Below are 18818 nucleotides of genomic sequence, written 5' to 3' on the forward strand. Positions count from 1 at the left end.
TGTAACACTAGTCTTTGGTTGCATAAAACTGTACTGAAGCATTATTACGTCTACTTTTAAATGGATACAAATGTTAGCTTCCTTTCAGTTCAATGCAGTAATACCAGCAGATGTGCTTCCTGTTTGTGATTTTTATGTGTATGTTCATAATTATCACATACAAATAAAATTAATGGGAAACTGACATAGTTGAACCTTTAAGAATACTGAAATTATCTCCTGCATCAAGTTTTAGTTAACATTTAAGTCCCTTTAAATTTTTTTGATTAATACTTTTTATTCCCTTTTGAAAAAGTGGAGTGTTTTTATGTAGGACTGAATGAAGCGGCTTAGCAAAACAGTAATACTGACAAACAGCATCTTACACCATTAGCTAAACATTGACATGAAGGCAGTGAACATCTACAGTATGTGAGACCACATGATGTCATCAACATGGGAGATGGCTTATGTCAGTCCAATTTCTTCAAGAACACTATGTGGGGTTTCAGCTTCCTCTTGTAGCAGATCTGCCTGCTCGATGGCTTTAAGTACATTTTTCTTGGACGTTTCCTGAACTTCTCCTCCCAAAAGAAACTCGTCCAAAATAAAATAAGCCTTCTCAAAATTAAAGATGATATCAAATTCACACACGCTGCCAAAATATTTGTCAAGTAGTTCAACATAACGCTGAATTATTTCCAGGGTAATTAGTTCATTGTCCTGATCTTCAATAGCACAGCAGAAATACAGGCTAGCATATCTTTTGTAGACAATCTTGAGATCTCACCACTCCAAAAAGCTGCACATTTTGGGTTTATGGGCTAAAACTGTTTGAACAAGTTCCCTTGTGATTTTTTTCTTTTCTTTGTCCAATAGTGGGACATACCATTTCTGAAGTCGGAGCTTCCCCTGACGACTAAAAAGCAACATAAACTGCATTGTGGCTCCTGACGAGCTACAGCTGTCGCCCGCCGCTCCCGGGGCCGCAGAAGCAGCCGAGTGAAAAGCCCCCTCGGAGCGTCTGGAAGTCGAGCAGGTGGGGCGTAAGGAAAGAAGGAAAAGCCCAGCTCTGTACTTTTAAAGACAATAAAATCAAAATCATGTGCTAGAATTGGATGTGCTATCAGAACTGGTCCATTGAGTCTGATATCCTTGTTGGGTTTCTTTTTTCTTTTTATTTTTTTATTAAAACCCTCACCTTCCATCTTGGAGTCAATACTGTGTATTGCAGAAGAGTGGTAAGGGCTAGGCAATGGGAGTCAAGTGACTTGCCCAGGGTCACACAGCTGGGAAGTATCTGAGGCCAGATTTGAACCTAGGACCTCCTGTCTCTAGGCCTGGCTCTCGGGCTTCTGAGTCTCCAGAAAAGTTAAGTAAGTAGTAGTAGTCTTTTGGTAATTGAAAATGACGATTGTCTTTGTGCGTTTTCATCTATGGTGTATAGATGAGTATGCACAAAGACACTTGTGCATGGAGATTTAAGTGGAAAAGTCATTGCACAGAGACAGTCCACTCTCTCGGCGTTGGAAGCCTGGGTCCAGTGGCATGAAAAGTCGTTACACCTGGAGACTTCTTCAGCTGCATTGGATGGCCGTGTTGTCCTTTGTGCTCCAACATGCCCTAAGCACTCCACAGTGCCTTGCTGCGTCGCCATCTCAGCCGTTGAACCTTCTTATTGGTTTCTTCCGCCTGTTCAGCCGAGCAGTCTTCACATGCTGGGTGAGCAAAACCCTAGTTCACCAGGGGTCGACGACCCGATGGCTACTCTCACAAGGTTTAGCCGGCCTGTCGAAGCTGTTGCCCAGGGTGTGGCCGCTGTCGCATGCTAGCAGCTACTGGGAGCCACACGTGAGAGCTGGGTGTCAGGTGGGGGGTCAGAGGCTGGAGAGCTGCCCTAGGAGGGCACGACAAGCCCTCCATACCAGAGATACTACTCCTCCCTGAGCACCCCATACACCCCCCCAAAACTACATAAGGGAGTTTGGATCCACCTCCAAGTCTGAAGAACAGGGATCATTCCTATTTTTGTGCTGCTAGAACACTAAATAATTCATTTAACTGGTTGTTATAGGGTTTGGCCAGAACTTGCCTAAATTTCTTTCTAAATCTGGGAAGTTCCTAATGTCAATGCAATCACACTTCCTTATCATCATCCCATTCCCTTGGTTTTTTTTGTTGTTGTTGTTGTTCTCCCTCAACCCCTATGAGTGGGTGATTGCCTCAAGTGGATCTGTGCTTTTCTCTCTGCCAAACCTTTCCCTTTTAGAAAAAAAAATATCAACTTTCTGAACATCAATATTCTTCACTTGTAGAGCATGCTTCCACCCCTAGACAGTTTTCAGACTCACTGACACTGTTTTCTAAAAGAATGATCCTTTTCTATTCATGAGAAATATATCTTCAAATGTAGACATATTTTGAGGAATGGGATGCTATAGGAAAATTCTTCACTCTTTAGAGTGTGTCTTGTACCTATGTCATCTTCAATACCTTTGAAGGATGGAGTTTATGAAAGGGATATGGAATTCTCAGCCTGAGACAGACAGGGGAAGAACAAAAAGAAGAGGGACCATCTAGAAAGAAGTCATTGAGGCCATGTGAATTGGGCTAAAATGAATTTGTCTTCACATTTAGACAATGAAATTTGAATTTCTCTTCTTTCAGTCACACACATATATTGTAAAAAATAGACTCGAATACAGGACTACAATCCCCATGAGCCTTTGCTCCACTTCCCCAGAATGCCTTGTAATCTCACCTGGGCCGAGATCGAGGAGGTATTTAAGCTGATTCAAAGGCTTTTGAGGGCGCTTGGCTCTTTTTGGACTTCCGTTTTCGAGCAGGTGGTCTCTTGCGTGATGCGAGGTTATTTTGTCTAGGCCTCTGGCCTAGGCCCATGTTTCTTACTTGTATATTCTTTAATCTTTATCCTTTAATAAACCTCTAAAAAATATAATACTCCTTGCAGAGAGAAACTAATTTCTACCTGCCTCAGTCTCCCCATCTCCCCTAAAATTTTAACTGTTACAGAATACATATATATGTGTATATATATATATATATATGCATACATATATATATATATATATATTTCACTTTGATCTTCATTGTTGTGACCTAAAGAATAAACAGACTTCCCCCCTTTTCTTTGAAGAAAATCAGAATTGTTTGTCTTGAACGTGGACAAATAGTAAGTGGAATTAAATGTTTTTCTTTCAATGGTGGCAAGTTGTGAAACCTTTTTTCTCTGCATACTGGAATGTAAGGAAATCTTTCCTTAGGCTCTATTTAGTGCTTTTTTTTTTTTGTGGCTGTTCCCTGCAGGTAGAGATATGTCCTTTCTGATCTTGAATTTTATTATAATTCTATAACATTAAGTGAAGTCCATGCAGATCCTTAGCCTTCCATTATGAGATACCAGTGATACTGAGAACTCTACAATACATTCTCATTGAACTCAGATTGGTAAACAGCTCTACCCAGAACCCTTAGGTTCCATGGAGTGCCTGACAGTAGCAAAGTCATTATAATAATCAACGTATAAAGAAAAGCAAATTTCAAAACAGCTTTTAAAAATGGAGTAGGATGGGCATTATATGCAATTGCAACTTTTGTAGAAATGTTAAGTTTTCAAATATTATTTACATAATAGTTCAAAATAAGTTTTCCAAAGATCATCGAAATTTCCTTCATAATTTTTGTTTGTTACATAAGAATTTTTTTTAAGCAGCTTAAAATTTTCTTATCCAATAAGTTTTTCAGACCTCAATATAAGGGTTATTCTTTTTATTTTATAGGTTAAAATAGAAACTCACCATCTTTGAGGTTCCATTTCTTCCTTGAGAATGATTTTTTCAACCTTGTTGTCACTAAATCCCTCGGGGATGTACTCAACTACAGGGATAAAGAGTTATAATGGGAACTCTTAAAAACATTTGGAGAAATAAGAAATGCCAGAAGTTCCTTATATTAATAGGTCTCTGCTAAGTTGTTGACTTGTACTAGCAGAGAAATGTTACAACCTGGTCAGACATCCTAACATTCATGCCTTATCATCAAGGCTGCCTGCTACAAAAAAGTCTTACTACTGAATGAACATAGGTATTAATTCAATAATTTGCTATTCCTCCTAACATATTTGGTTGAAATCTAAAATATTCTATGTAATCACTGTGTAGCTCATATAATTCTATTTAGTCACTGTGTAAGTTCATATAAGATATATGAAGAAATTTTCTAAATGCTTATGATGCTAAGAAATCAAATACATAAGGACAGAGCCTCAAGCAGCTTATGGTCTAGGTGTATGATGCTATAAGTAAGAGTGCCCCTGGTGAATCTACAAGAGCCCACTTCGTTGATACTGTCACGTAAAAGAATTATTCACAGTTCCCTGGGACTCCAATGCCTATGGAAAGGAAATGTTGCAAAAGAGACCTCTGATGTGCAATACAAATTATATGCAGAATCTTTCAGTTGTTCAAATGGGTTTTCCTTGTATGGCAGTGTTTCCTTTGGGCATACCAGTCCATGGATTGCTTTTCTTGGAAATTCTTTAGTGTAAGAAATCCTTTCTTTAGGCCTCCTTAGTGTTGGGTTTTTTTTTTCCCCCAATAGTTATACCCTTCAGGTTGAGATATGTCCTTACTGGTCAACGTAACTTTGAATTCTATTGTACTTCAAGAATGTTTAGTACAGCCCAGGCAGATACTTAGCCTTCCATCAGGAGGCCATTGACCCTGAAGTCTATAACAGAACATTGCTCTTTGAATGATAATAAGTCCCTGAAACTCCATGTGCTAAGTATCTATCAGTATCAGTAGTGAGAAAATGCCCAAACTGCTTTTGTGGGGGATTTCTTGACCTGAGTGGACCTCTTATAAGTTCAACTTCACTTAGCATCCAATTCTATATCCCCCCCCCCCCGCCCCAGACATATTGTTTTAGACCTATTCTTATTCTATTCTATCTTTTTATCCCCATCTGACAAGCCCTTCCATTTCCTCAGGAGTCCTTGGGCAGAAACTACTCTCTACTACCTTCCATCAATCTCATAGGATGCCCTCCCTGGTCATATGAGAGGTATGAAACTAATTAGACCTACCAGAAGAAATGCTTGTCCCTCCCTTGAAACCTTCTGATTCTTCTGCCATGAATCTAGCACACATTTACTGAGGTGCAGTGATGGATGGAATGACCATATAAGTCAAGGGATTTTGGTGGACCACTGATCAAGGTGTTCCAAAGATGATCATTCATTCACTCATTTCTGCCTTAGCTTGAAAAAGAGCATCCTGTTTGTTGCACTCTGGGTTCCTTTTTTATCTTTGGTCCTAGGCTTTTCAGCCTTTGTCTACCAATTCTTATGTTGTGTATACTTTAGAGAATAATTGCCATGATGTATATCCCCAGTTAATTCACTATGCAATTTTGAAAATAAATACTCTATCTGCTCTTTGATGCCTACCTTCCATTAGGAGAGAAAGTTGATTTACCCCAATCCACATAGAATTGGGTCAGAAAAAAGAATATCAACGTTTGTTGCCCAAATAACAAAAACCAATCAGTAGAATTATAATCATAGAAAAAGAAAAAAAGAGCTGCAATCTCATAAAACTTTCATGACTCATTGACATTATATATTGTTTTTTTCAGAAAAATGGTTCAAATTGTAAGAAATTTTCAGGAACTACAACTAAATTGTTAAATATACATAGAGGACAGTAACCTTATAGAATAATTCTTTGACCTATGAAAAGAAGACCAGGTCTGCAATTTGTTTTAAGTATATGCAATTTAAACATTTTAGTGAATACCTCTGAGAGTCAGTAAAGTCATCTCTAAAATGAAAGTGACTACACTAGTTGATTGTTTCTAGCTCTCATCTTATCAAGAATGTCTCCATGCCTCTGTCAGTGTCTATTTCTGCCTCTGTCTTTCTCTGTTTCTTAGAATAATTCAATAATGAAAACAACAAGGGAACAGGACATATTGAAAACAATGATTGTTCTATGTACTGTATGCCTGGGTCCAAATGTTGTATCTGAAGCTTGTTTACTATCTGTTACAATGAACTATCTCCTTGGTTTTTAGTTTCTTCTTATGTGAATTGAAAGCATTGTTTTTGTAGTTGGGATTCAGCAATTTCTAACATAACTTCCTTTATGACACCATAACACAATCAAAATAATAATTAAAGGACTATAAGCAAAGTACACAATAAAGGGAGGCCCCTCAAACAACAAAGTATATGATTTAAGTAAAGGGTGATGGATAATGATGATAATAAAATAGCATAGCAAAATTTCTGCATTGATGATGCTTGGATGATTCTCACTGAAAAAATTATGTCCTAAATTTGACAGAGAGTTTAGATTAAGTAAGTGGACAGCACATTAAAAAGAGAAAATCAATACATATGTTAGCTAAACCTAACATGTACAAAAACTTTTAATTAGAAAAGACACAGAGAAACAAAATGTTCCACAAAGTGGTAAACAAAATGAAAAACTGATTCTTCAAAAGTGCCAGAAAAAAATGTTAGATCTTGAGCCCTAACAAACCAAAAATGATGTGGAATAAAATGTGAAATTGAATAAGAAACAAGAACAGGAATGTCAGAAGCCATAAAAATCATCCCTATATCTCCTTGATATTACTTGGTTGTATCCCAGATTACCTTTGTTTCCTGCCAAAACAAATGAGAACCCAAGAGACACATTACCTACCAGTAACCACATAAATGATCCAAATGTATGTAATACTCTTTACAAATCTGAAATAAACTAACTCAGAAAAGAGAACTGATCTCTGGAGAAAGTAACAAAAAATTATTATTTCAAAATGATCATTTTTTTCCATATGAATTTTTTCAGAAAATATAGTTTTTCCAGGTAACTTTAGGAATGATGAAGCAAGTAAGTAATAGACTAATTAATACTATTCATAAATACTGATTTTTAAAAATTTCAATTAAATTCTGGGGGGAAAATCTATAGCAATTTAACCCCCAAAAGCATTGAACATGATTTGATTTGGATATGTACCTGAGATATAAAAAAATTGACATTTGGAAAATAATTTATATGATTAAAATATTTAAAATGAGACACCCAAATCACATTTATCTCAACCAATATTTTAAGTCTTTGGCAAAGTAAAAAAACTATGGAGCAAAAGTTTACAATTTTTGGAAAAGAAAGGTTAAACAGTAGCTTCATAGGAGTTGGCAGGTTTGACATAAGGAAATACTAGAAAATTAGTTGTTCAGTATGTGGAATGCAAAGGTGAAGTTGATCTAGTATATTTTATCTTACATAATTCCATATTAGTTATTAATGCCTTAAGGAGAGATAAAAAGATTTAAGGATATTAAATAAATTGTAGAGGAGAAAATATTAGATCCATTTGTTGATGATACTTACTTTAAAAAGTACAGGCAAATCAACCAAGCAACTGAAGCAGTATTTCCAGTAAGATTTCAAGCTACGAAATAGATTTAATGGTTCTATTTGTCAATCAGTCAGCCAGCTAATAAACCGTTATTAAGTGACTACTAACTTGACAGGAACAGTGGTAAACACTGGGGCCAGGAAGGAAGGTCAAAGACAGTTCCTAGAGGTGAAGTGCTCAAAGATTATCGGGGGACACAATATGTAAAAATTTCACATAAACAAGCTGCTGAGAGCATGAGTTTGAAGTCAATCAACAGATAGAAAGAAGGGATCCTGCAGAAGGTGCATTTCAAAGTGGGTTTGTGAAGCTGCATGCTGAAGTTGGGGAGATCTGCAGCAGAGATGAGGGGGAAATCATTCTAGGCATGGGGAGACAGCCAAGAAAAATGCTTAGTCAGTTGATGAATCATCTTCTTTTAAGGACAAGAAATGGACCAGAATCACTAGAAGACAAAAACATTTGAGTGACAAGAGCTTTTGGGTAGGACTGGAGAGTTAGGATCTAAGAAGAGTAAGTCAGTAAAGGTACACATGGGTGGGATGCTACAAGTCTTTTCTACATCCAATAATATTTCATAGATAACCTTGGAGGAATTAGGGGATCTCTGGGGCTTATGAAGAAAGGCAGACATGAGGAGAAGGGTACTCTGCAGGATTACTAGGATGCACTGGAGAGGAAGAGAGGCTTGTGGCAGGTAGAACAACCAGCAGCTTATTGCAGCAGTAGAAGACTTGCTCTAGGGTTTGGGCAGTGTGTCAGAAAAGGAAAAGGCATGAAGGAGATATGTTACAAAGGACAAATCAACTGGCATTCTTGGCAACTGATTGGATATGAGGAGTGCAGGCTGGGTTAGGTTGTGATTCTGGGGCACTGGGAGCATGGCAGTGCCCTCAACAATGAGAGAATTTAGAAAGAGGGAATAATTTAGATTATTTTTTGAGAGGGAGGACTGAAAGGAGAGGAAGACATGTTCTGTTTTTATAAATATTGAGTTTCTGATATATATGGGACCAACCAAAAATTCCCAAATGGAAACAAGAAAAAAAGTTAAAAACTATCCCACTTTCACTGGAGCCACTTTGAAAACCAATGGCCAACGAGGTCCTTTTGTTGTCCTCTCCCAGGACAATACTCTTTAACAACTCTGCCCACTTCTGCTCCCAAAGTGATAAAAGAAAAACGTGCTTTAGGACATCGACAACATGAAGCAATAGTTGTAAAGAGTGAAGAACTATAGAAACATGCATGGACTATACGCTATAGCACCCTTGAGCTATTTAGCTTTAGAATCTTTTTGTTTTTTAATTCTTACTATAAGCTTTTAATAGACACAAGGATCATTTGTTTTAGTTTTGTTTTTAGACCTGTGGCCTGAAGGAGCCATGTGCACTAGGAAAGAAAATAGGAAAAGTTACTTGGTTTAGAGGATCATATGTATCATCTAAGTTTCCCTAGTGCATATGGAAATATAAATGATCCAAGATAATTTCTTGGGATCTGAGAATGTCCATGAGAATAATAATCCACGGGAAGATCTCCATTGACTGCTGCTGCTGAAAGTAAGGACAAACCTGAGAACACAATGACAGTTTTATTCTAAAGGCTAAAGCCAGAGATAGGGACTTGTGTATTTCTAAAGGGACCAACTTCTGTTGGCATGATGTGGCCTAGGAAGAAGAATCAAATTTCAGTTCAACAGGTCTAAAACAATAGGAGATTCAAGAATGCCTGATTCCCTTTTGTATGTGAATAAATTCTGTCACAACGATAAGTTTAATAAGAAATTAAGAATCTGAGAAAAAGAACAAGATTTAACAAATGGAGATTTCTTTAAGTACATGATAGTTTGATTGTAGATTGAAGCAGTCATTTAATTTTATTTCCTTCATGAATTTTTTTCTTGTATAAGTGACATTATACCATCTGAAATGTAAATATATATTGTATGATAGCTCATGTATAATCTATATTACTTGCCATTTGGGGGAAGGAAGAAGGGAGGTGGGAAAGACGGAACAGGGGTTCCAAAATATATAGAAATGCTTATTAAAATTTGTATCTACATGAACTCTGGAAAATGAAAATATAATGAATTTTTTAAGAAAAAGAGTATGATAAGAAATGGACCTCATCAAGTGAACAAAACTGTTAAGTGAAATAAAAATGAATTGATGTTTCAGAGTTTTATGCTCAAAACAGTGAGAATTGAGCATCACCTTCACTCTGTCATCTGTGACTTAATCTTTAATATTTTTAAATGGATTCAGCGAGTTTGAGTAAATGTTTTTAGTGAATCACTAAGTGCCTCTGTCCAAACCAATTTTATACCTGCTGAGGCCAGGAAGGATGGTCAGAAACAATCTCTCTTCTCAAGGAACTGGCGGTCTAGAAGAGGAGTCAACATGCTAACAATGATGCATGAAAAAGCAATCTACAATAGGATAAAAACGGAAATAATAAGAGAGAAAAGAAACCAGAAATGAAGGGATTCAAGAAAGGGTTTTCAGCTTAGACTTGGAAGTAGCCAGAGGAGTGTATCACTAGAAACAAGAACAGAATGTTCTCTGAGAAATGGATTGTCTTATTTGGGAAGGATTTCAGATAGCATCGGGGTGGAGTTAGAAGGATCAAAATATCATATCAGAAGCCTAGAAAGGTGCAGCTTTGTGTCTGTGTTTGTGTGTGTGAGTGTGTGTGTGTGTGTGTGTGTGTGTGTGTGTGTGTGTGTTTTGAATCATTTTCAATTGCAAACAATATTTAATACTAAATCTAGGAGGAGATAGGAAATCTTTACAGACTACTGTGTAGAAAGACAGACATAAGGTGACATAGTTATACCTTTCTTTGAAAGCTCAATGCTGGAAGCACTGGATTAGGGAAGGATATGGCAGATTTTGCAGCAATAATGCAGGCTTCAGGGGAGAAAGACCTGCTAAGAAGTTTTGTGTGACAGAAGGGCAGGCCATGTTAGAGAGAAATGTTGGAAACGTCTCCACAGATAAGCTTTGGCAACTGGCTGGATGGAGGAGGAATGATGGACTGAGCCTGTGAAGAAGACAATAGTTGGTGAGGCAGGATGAAGAAATAATGAGAGAGAGAAGAGGAAGAGGGGAGATTTTCTGATTAGAAAATAAGAATTTCAGCTTTGGAAATACTGAATATCAGATGTTTATAGGACAATGGTATAATTTAGAGAGGCATCACCTACCAAAAATTCCAGACTGGGATCTGGAAAGCTTACCACAATCTCAACACCCAAAGATTAAAGTCCAAATATTTGGAGAACCAAAAAAAAAAACCCACCCCAATATACTTCTTTTTCACTGTCCTCTGATCAGGACTGATCTTCCTTCACCACTCTGCCTACTGCTGCTGTCATAGAGCTAGAGAAAACATGCTTTATGATGTCAGCAATAATTCACATTAGCTGTTGGGAGTGGAGCTATGTGGAAACGTGAGAGTGGTTTGGGATCCTGAGTTGATTACATTAAAAAATTCCTTTAAAAAATATTTTTTCTCAACACTTTTCACATTTACATAAAAGGTTTTTATTCTTTTTAATTTTACATAGTTACAAGAGCCTTAGTTTAAAAGCCCTGGTTCACTTAAAAAATAAAACAAACAAAAAACCCTTACCTTCTCACTTAGAATCAATGCTGTGTATAGTTTCCACAGCAGAAGAGTGGTAAGGGCTAGTCAATGGGGTTTAAGCGACTTGCCCAGGGTCACCAAGCTAGGAAGTGTCTGCGGACACATTTCAACCCAGGACTTGGCTCTCAATTCACCGAGTCACCCAACTGCCTCCAAAATGGTTCATTCTTGAAAGAAAATTGAAAAAAGTTACTTTTCTTTTGATGAGTTACATGAATGATTCCAGTCATCCAAGTATCCCTGAAACTCATAAATTCTTTTAGATGGTTTCTGAGGAACTGAAGCTAACATGAGAAAAATGTTCCCTAGAAACTTACCCAGTCACCTGTGGGGAAACAATAACAGCAGATTCTAAAGAATGCCAGAAAAAGGAGTCCATGAAATTGTAAGAACACATATTTCTATATATATGATATATCTGAGGAAGCAGAGACAGTTCTGTACTTGCTACCTCTGGGCTAAGCCATATTATCCTCCTTGAGGGCTGGTTGTTTCTCTCAAGCTCGGTGCCCACCATAAATACTTGTTGGCTAACTGGATTGATAAATGGAATTGTTTACACACTCGTTGCTAGGGGAGCTTGTTTTGAAACTTAGGAAGTAAAATTATGTAAGTCTCAAGAAAGAAAAAGAAGTCTAAATATTAAATGTATAAAGGTGGTAAAATGGAAAGATTATAGGCCTAAGCTGAGGTATCTGTTAACTTTTACTGCTGCTTTTTGACTGCTGGCTGACCATTCTGAGTTTCAAGGCAACTGAAGAGTTGATTCAAAAGAAATGACTGGTGGTTCCCTTAAGAGGGCCAAACACTCAACAGCCAATAAGAGATCATAGAACATAGAACAACTGTCAGGTTACCAAGGAATCAGGAGGATTATAAATAAAGGGAGGAGACTGGGGAGGTCATTCCTGCAAAGGAAACCAAGGAGGTAGGATGTGTTAAGGGTTGGAAGGGTGGCAGTTTGATAAATTGTGGAATTATTTGTTTTAGAGTAGTTGCTGGGGATTTCTTTTTGTTGTGGAATGGTTTGATATGGAATTGGTGATTTTTGATGTATAAATTTTTAAAAAAATATTGATAAACAGAATTCTAAAGGGGATCTCAGAGATTTTGTCTATTTTCAAAGGAATTGAAGATTATTGAGGAATCTATAAATATTTTAAAATACTATGGCAGGTTCCAGGGGGAAAATATATCCTAACCAATATCTTCTAACGTGTTTTTTTTAAATTTTAATTCTTTTTCTTTTTAACTTTTAAACATCATTTCATGTTTTCTGTTTCATATGATTTTCACAATTTTGGTCAGTCATCTAGTGAACAAATCTATTAATATTGGGGAAAGAAGGAGTGGGATAAATCGTGGAAATTCATCTTTATATAAATATTTTGAAACATAAACTAATCTATATGTATGTACTACATTTAAATAAATATAAATGTCTGAATATAAAGATGAAATTCAATTAATATCAATTAGTAATTAATGATCATCAATTAGTAATTGTCACTAATGAATAATTGATTAATGATCACCAAGGAGTAATTATTATTAATTAATAATTGATTAATATTAGTTATTGATTATCAATCATTAAATTATTAAATTATTTTATTTTTATTTATATACATTAATTAATTTATTTATTTTTAAACAATTTTATTTCATATTTATATATTTTTATTTATTAAATTATGTATTTTAATTTAATTTATTTACATTTAAAATTATTTATTTTATATATTTTATTTAATTAATTATATTTATTTATAAATTTATTCATAATTAATAGAATTTAAAATTTTATTAAATTATTAAAATATTGATTATTATTAATTATTGAAAATCACTAATTGATGATCAGTAATTGATCACTTATTAATTAGTGACAATTACTAATTGATGATCATTAATAATAGACAATAATTATTATTTTAACCATCATTATTAATTACAATTAAACAATTATTGATTAATCTGCATTGATTAATAATTAATATTAATCAATTAATAATTATTGATCATTAATGAATAAAGTTATGATAATTTATTAATAATTAAATTAAATGATTTTAATGGATTATCCTTAATTAATAATTGATAATGGTTATTATTTATAATAATTATTAATTAATATTAAGTAATTATTGATTAATGATAATTGACATTAATTATTTTATACTCATTATTATTAATTATATCAAACAATTATTGATTTATTATCTTGAATTAATATTAACTGATTATTATTTGATGATAATTAATAATTAATATTAACAGATAATTGATGAGCATCAAATAATCCTTAATTCAATTTGTTTGATATTAATTAATAATGATGGTTAAAATAATAATTAATGATGATCAATTAGTTATTGTCACTAATTAATAATTCATTATTTAATGAACCTCAATTGGTAATTATCCTTAATTAATAATTGATTAATATTAATTATTGATTATAAAATTATTGTGTTTTTGTTCATGTATATTTAATTAATTTATTTATTTTTAAATGGATTTTGTTGATATATAAATATATTTCATTTATTAAATTATTTATTTTTAAATTTAATTTTATGTATTTATAAATTTAATTTAATTTTAAAATAAATTTAAATAATTTTCATTAAATTCTTAAATATTAAATCATTAGTTATTAAATATTGATCGATAATAATTATTAATTAGTGAAAATTACTAATTGATGATAATTAATCAATGATATTTTGGTATTGATTATTAAGTAAGTATCAATTAACTGATTATTAATTAATGATAATTAATCAATAATTGCTTCATAATAATTAATGATTATAAGTAATCAATATCAATGATAAATTAATGATCATGAATTAATAGTCGATCAATGCCAATTATTAATACATAGCAATTGTTAATGATAATCAGTTAATAATTGATTATATAATAATTAAATTATTATAATACAATATATAATATAATATAATACAATATAATAATTGTTATATTTTAAATACTGATTAATTGAAAATATTAATTAATTAATGTTCATTAGTAATTAAATTTCATTAATTAATATTAATATGTATTTAATATTAAAGGATTGTTTTAGAATATAAAGAAAAGAATGTTAGTCAATATGCCTTGTACCACTTAGCAAAATTGTATATAGCTTTAGAATTCCTCCCCTTCCATTAGATATAATGCTGAATTTTTCCCGTCAAATTTAATGAACATACAGGAGTAAATTTGAACATATGAGAGACATTTTGAAATGAAATATTACTCTTGTGTATATTGGGGCTGAACACTTAGATAAAAGGAATTTTTAAGGGGGTATCATTTAATGTCAAGAGACTGATCAAGAAAACTAATTTTTCCAAATAAAATTAATACACCACTGTACTTTGAAATTATTTATATTTTGTTGACCATGCACTTTAAAAATTATTTTTATTTTTATTCAAGTAAAGATCAGAATTTTCTCGTTCAAGAACCTTGTTTATAGCTTTTAATCTTCTCTGTGAAAAAAATGATGCAAAGAAGAGTCCAGAACCTCGATTTATTTTCTTGTCAAATAGACAAAGGTAAGCTTTAACTATAAAATTGCTTATTTCATACATGTATGCCATTCTTCATCAGTTTTATTTTTATTAAGCTTGTTTTTCATATCAATAAATATCAAATATAGAGAATATTAAAATATTAGGAATAACTCCCAAATGAAGATTAAAGAGTGTAATTTTAACTGATAAATATTTTTGATATCATAACTTTTAAAATAGTGTCAGAAAGGTGAGTTATAGCAATAAGGCAAAAAATTTAAGGAATAATCTGTAAAATCATAGTAAGAATAAAATCGTTACCTTTTATAGACAATATAATAGTTTATTTAGAAAACCCAATCAAGCCAAATAAAATGAATTAAAATAACTCCAGGAAAATGCAGGATAATAAATAAATCTTCATAGAGCATTAGCATTTTTATATATTATTCCCTAAAGCCTTAGCAAGAACAAATAAAGACATTCTATTTAAAAATGATAGAGACTGTGAAATACTTGGAATTCTATTCATCAAAACAAAAGGGGGATGGAGGGAGGGCAGAACTAAGATGGTGGAGAAGCTACACAGACTCATCTGTTCTCTATGTACCAAATTAAAATATGATATAATGCCTAAAAAGAAATATTGGAGCACCATAATCTACAGAAAAATGGAGTGAAATAATGTTTCTTCTAAAACTACTTAGAAAGCCATTAGGAAAGTTCTATTCCACTCTGATGGAAGAGGAGTGCAAAAACAACAGAACGAGGCAGGTTCCGATAATTAAAGAGTCCTTTGACACACCTGAATCATCAACAGGGGCTGCCAGAGCTCCCAGCCGCAGCCCTTTGCTGCCTTGACGGAGTGCCCATACACAGATCCAGGCAGCAGTTGTGGCGGACCTTATTGGGAGCACTTAGCACATCCCAATGCTTGCAACCTCAGAGGACAAGGGGATCCTGGTCACAGTTACCAGATGGAAAAGAATTCACATGGTTACTCACTGACCTGACCCCAGGCCAGAAGAGTATTAAACACACTTGTCATTACATTATACAATGTTGAAAGAATTAAAAAATAAAAAGATTGGTCACTAAGAACGCTCAATGAAGCTGCACAAAGAACTTGGAACATACTTCTTTCTACATAGTTACAGAAAATGAGCAAACAACAATACCAAAACACCCTAACCATAGAAAGATATTTTGTTGCCCGGGAAGACTTAAAATCAGAAGAAAATATTGCTGCATCCAAAGCTTAGAAGGAAGAAAAGATATTAGCTATTTCACGTCTCAAAATAGTCTACAAAGCAGAAATTGTCTAAATTATTTACAGTAGTTTAAGAAACGTGTCTCTGGGGGCTTCCCTCCCGGCTCCTGCCGCGGCGGCTCCACCGCAGGCCCAGTTGCGGGCTCCAACCCAGGGTCCCGGGACGCTCTCGAGGGGACATGCTGAGGCGGACTCTGGAAAACCGGGACGCCCAGACCAAACAGCTGCAGGATGCGGTCTCCAACGTGGAGAAGCACTTTGGGGAGCTGTGCCAGATCTTCGCGGCGTACGTGCGTAAAACGGCCCGGCTTCCAGACAAGCCAACCTCCTGGTGAATGAAATCAATGCTTATGCTGCCACCGAGACGCCCAACCTGAAGCACGGCCTGAAGGACTTTGCTGATGAGTTTACCAAACTTCAGGATTATAGGCAAGCTGAGGTTGAAAGACTTGAAGCCAAAGTAGTTGAACTTTGAAAAGTTATGGAACTATTGTGAAAATGAAACGGGATGATCTCAAAGCAACTTTAACAGCAAAGAGTCGAGAAGCTAAGCAGTTAACTCAACTAGAAAGGACGCATCAACGGAATCCATCAGATCGGCATGTCATAGTATCCTTTCAATTTTGAAGAAAAAATTATTTTGTCATTTAGTTGATAAAAAGGCAGAAACAGAATTACAGAGAGCTACAATGGATGCCACCAGAACAAGTCGGCACCTGGAAGAAACAATTGACAATTTTGAAAAGCAAAAAATAAAGGACATAAAGAATATATTTTCAGAATTTATAACTATTGAAATGCTGTTCCATGGTAAAGCTTTAGAAGTCTACACTGCTGCCTACCAAAATATACAGAAGATTGATGAAGAAGAAGATCTAGAGATTTTTTGGAGCTCTCTCTATCCACCTGACTATTCAACTTGTTTAGATATTGTTCGAGCAAATTCAAAATCTCCTCTTCAGAAATCTATTTCTATCAAGTGTATATCCAGATCAGGACAGCAGATTCCTACCACTCGGATAAGAAAAGATCACCAAGATGACGATGAAGAGGATGATGAATTGGACTTTACAGAAGAAGAAAATTAATTTTATATGTGCTTTTAACAGTTCCCCTCAAAATCATCAACTTCAGCTTATTAAATGTGTCAATTGCCCAAAAAAAGCAATAAGAAATTAACATGTATATATGTATACATATATGCACCATTAACAGGTATTTCAAAAGAATCTATTGGTTTTTTAAAGTAAATGGTTTTTGAGGAATTAACTTCAGAATGGAATGTGATTAAAGGAAATTTCTGTAGCCCCAAAATTAAGCAGCTAAAATGAAAAACATGCCATTAGCTTTGTTCTGTTACCAAGGTTATGGTATTTGTTTAAATATAAATTTCATTTTTAAAGAATTTCAAAATAATTATCGTGAGAGCTGTCTTTAAGCCATTGTCATATCACACAAATAAATGTGACAGTGGCCAAAAAAGAACTATTATCTTCTCTTGGTTCCCTATGTAAGCTAAGTTTCCATGCCTTCATTTCTTAAAAATCAGTTAAAATTCCTTCAAAATCATTGACAAGCATTGTTCCATAAAGTACTTAAATAAGGTTGTTTTACTTCCTTATCAATTTCAAAAATTGGGGAGTTTTATTTGCCAGGTCACATCTACCTAGTTAACGCCTTTAAATAGTCCAATGGGGCTAAATGAGCAAAAGAAATTAGAAGACCAAGGAAACTGGTCATATTTATATATTCCATTTTTAACAATGGAAGAAGGTTGTTAAAGGGTGAAAAAATGTAGTAGTCCTCATGAACTTAAAATCAAAATGTTGACAATGTGTGATGCAGACTTTGGAAAACCTATTTTGAGATGCTATTTTCCCATAGAGAAATGAGGCACAGGCTGCTAATAAAAGAAATTCTGAAATTGTATTAGAATTTCTAAACACTAAAATTTATTATTATTATTATTATTAATGACACATTCTTGTACCTGGAAATATCAAGTTGGAGACATTTGAATCATAGAATGTTAGCATGTCTGACATTTTTTTCATTTCCAGGATTTCCTTCTGGGAAAACATTTGTAATCTTATTTCATTGATCCAGACAAGCATATTTTACTAACTGTGAAATTTATTTCCTTTAGAATACTAGAAAAATTACTATTCACAACACATAAAAATAAAGACTTTACAGAAAAAAAAAAAAGAAACGTGTCTCTGACACTTGCTAGTTGTGAAATGCTGGACAAGTCACTTAACCCTGTTTGCCCCAGTTTCCTCTTCTGTAACGAAGAGATAGCTGGAGAAGAAACTGGAACATTAGCTTCACGAGGAAAATTCCAAATCAAGTCATAAAGAGTCAGATACAACTGACTGACAAAAAAAGAAGGATCAATGGTCAATTAGAGGAACAGATTAGGTGTAGAAAATGCTGAATAAAAAAGGGCCTTGTAAAATGTACCTTTGATAAACTCAAAGTCCTTAGACTGTGCTAGAATTAGGAATTATTTTTTTTAAACTGTTGGGAAAATTGGAAATGCTTTGAGACGACTTTTTATATAAGTTGTCTTTTATTGTGAATATATGAACCCACAAATGATCCATAAATAAACTTTGGGGTTCTATGATCTTGGAAGAGAGAAAAAAATGCATGTTTTTTTAATAACATTTCATTCAAATTTAACAAATTCCAATAACAATTTTTATAATACACTTTGATATCTGGTATGGTTAGATCATCTTCCATCATAATATTTTTCACTATTTCCATTGATATTCTTGACCTTGTTTAGTGAAAAATAATATGATGGAAGATGATCTAACCATACCAGATATCAAAGTGTGTATTATTATAAAGTACTTATCTTCAAACTAATCTATTATTGATGAAGAAAGAGTAGTGGATCCGTGGAATAGAGTAGGTACACACAA

The 18818-nt window shown here is 34.1% G+C and overlaps 2 pseudogenes; one reads left to right on the top strand and one right to left on the bottom strand.

Annotated features, from left to right (window-relative positions):
- Positions 1–257: 257 nt before the first annotated feature.
- Positions 258–950, bottom strand: LOC100018606 (AP-1 complex subunit sigma-2-like; annotated as a pseudogene).
- A 15037-nt stretch (positions 951–15987) lies between these two features.
- Positions 15988–18570, top strand: LOC100029747 (CBY1-interacting BAR domain-containing protein 1-like; annotated as a pseudogene).
- The last annotated feature ends 248 nt before the right edge of the window (positions 18571–18818 follow it).

Source organism: Monodelphis domestica, chromosome 4 (genome assembly GCF_027887165.1).
Source record: "Monodelphis domestica isolate mMonDom1 chromosome 4, mMonDom1.pri, whole genome shotgun sequence".
Classification (NCBI taxonomy): domain Eukaryota; kingdom Metazoa; phylum Chordata; class Mammalia; order Didelphimorphia; family Didelphidae; genus Monodelphis; species Monodelphis domestica.